Here is a 2,465-nt window from a genome sequence, read left to right on the forward strand (position 1 = left end):
CACTTGTTTCCCCTGACTTTTTAGTAAATTCTCCTTCATTCCTTTCCTGTTACATCGTTTCTTCTTTCCTGTCCTTGTCCGCTAGATTGTAAATCTGACAAAACAATTGCATTGCATTTTAATGGTTGCCGGACATCTTGTTTGGGAAATGCTTTGGAAATAACCATTATGGGGATAGTAATGGTTAGAATGCCCTGTTGTGCCTTTCTCTGTACCCCAAAGCATTTCAAGTATTACAGGCACGAAGAGAGCATGTCCACTTTCCTCTTCCTGAACACCTGACTGCCAAGGCATCTCTGTTCCATAAAAATGCATCAAAACCCGGCTTGCCAGGTGAGCTCTAAGTGACATGAACAGCGGGATGTGCTAATAGAAAGTGGATTAAATCCTAAGAAAAAATAATACTGTACTACACTCCCTGCTGCCCCAAAAGAGGAATCCTTTGAGGCACAGGAGCTGCTTTTGTTCCTTTCACCAACTCAGCAAAGGCCCCCTGTGTGTCAGGTAGTTACAAACCAACTCAATTGGCCAATTTATTTCCTCTGAGACTCTGTGGTTCCCATTTGCCATTAAAGAAAATAAAAAGAGAGGGAAGGAATGAGAGAGAGGCAGCGAGCACATGGGGTTGCATGTATGCACTTAAGTGCATAGAGGTATCACATTCTTCAAAATCTGCCCCAGAATCTGATGGAGGGATTAAGCTGGTCAGCTGTAAGCTCAAGAATGGAGTTTGGATAGATGAACAGGCAAGGTAGAAACAAGTGGATGAAAGAGGGTTCCTATGTCCTGCAATAGGATGGGAGAGAGCTCTTGTGCTCCTCTGGGTTCCCATAGGCATCTCTGGCTGCTGTGAGGGCAAGATGTGGGACTAGATACACATCCCTCCCTATGAGTTGTAGGCTGAACTTCTGAAGTGGGGAGGCTGCAAACACCAGACTAGGACCTGGGAGACCAGAGTCCAAATCTTCACTCAGTTCCCTGAAGGACCTGAGTCTGGTTGCAGTCTCTCAGCCTCACCTACCTCACAGGGTTGCTGTGAGGACAAATTGGGGAGAAGGAGAACCATGTATGCTACTTGCAGGAAAGGTGGGGTCTAAATGTAGTAAGAAGATGTAAAGATACAGCTGCAAAGGATCCATATTTATATCCTGGCAGAGCGCCACTGCTTTCTACAAGAGGAGTCAAACCGCTTGTATTGTAGGTGTTTCTTTCCGCTTAAAAAACAACAACTAGAAGCAGAATGTGGTGGTTTGTTTTGTTTTTTACAGTTAACTGCCCTTCTGGGAGACCCGTATTATGTAAACTTGTGTGTACAAATAATGATTAACTGAAGTGTTTACATGTTAACTGTTGATGAAACTTTTAACTGAACATTTGGTCGCTGGAAGCAAACACTCAAGAGTTGTTTCTCTCTGAAAACTGCTTTTGCAAAACTGTGCCAAGTGTGAAGGATGCACATGGGAGCCCCCAAAAACCCAAACACCCCATCTGTTCTGATGGGGTCAGAAAAGGGCAACCAAAATGATCCACAGATGGAGCCATTTCCATGTGAAAATGGTAACAATATTTTTTACTTAGGCTAAAGGTGGTCAGTGTGTAAGGAGGGGTGTGTGGATCTGAATTTATGATTTGGTTTATCTCTGTAGATCATGGCATGAGTATAAGATTGACATAACTCTAACATGACATGAGACCCTCCATGATTAGCTTTGGTGACTATGGAATCACCCAGATCCCAGCCCCCTGCTGGGATATATCCTGAGTTCACCCACATCTGCCCTAAAAGATGAACACATGCAAGTGTAGTTGTCAAGTACAGGATACTCAGCCTCTCAATGGGATCCACTCACACAATGGTAAGGTCATGTAAAGACAAACACAGACAGAGATGGCAGCTTCAGGTAATTGCTCACTATCACAAGTCTTTCACCTTTTGTTAAACAAACAGGATGATGAAAGATTGGCAAGGTGAGAATTAAACAGAAAATTCCAGAAGCAATTATAGAAATTGTAGGAATCATTCATTTCAAAGTCTCCTCCCCTCTACTGGTATGCCTAGGCAAAATGTATAAAAGCCATTAGATGCCAAAGTTAGCTCCCACAGCTCCAACAGGACAGAACTCTTCAACCCTAAAAAAAGCTCAACAACTTTGGTCGGCCCTTTGGTTGGCCCTTCACTTCATCAAATCTTTGAAAAAGGTTTGGACACCAGTTCAGTTTAAGGACAGGTATACTTTCCCCCCTCCCCCTTCTAGTGTGTAGGCTTCTGGCAAAAGTGTCATGCCCTGCTTCTGTAGGCCTTTTCGAACACATGAGTGCTGGCGGTGCACATGGGAGTCCAAATACACACATTGGGACATGAAAAAGGTTTATCAAAATATGCAGAGAAAGATGATAGGGAGGTTCCTCTTTTAATAGCAAAAAACTGGGGTTGTCCAATGAAGCTGAATCATAAAACATTCAGG

The sequence above is a fragment of the Podarcis cretensis genome, assembly GCF_951804945.1.
Source record: "Podarcis cretensis genome assembly, chromosome: 1".
Classification (NCBI taxonomy): domain Eukaryota; kingdom Metazoa; phylum Chordata; class Lepidosauria; order Squamata; family Lacertidae; genus Podarcis; species Podarcis cretensis.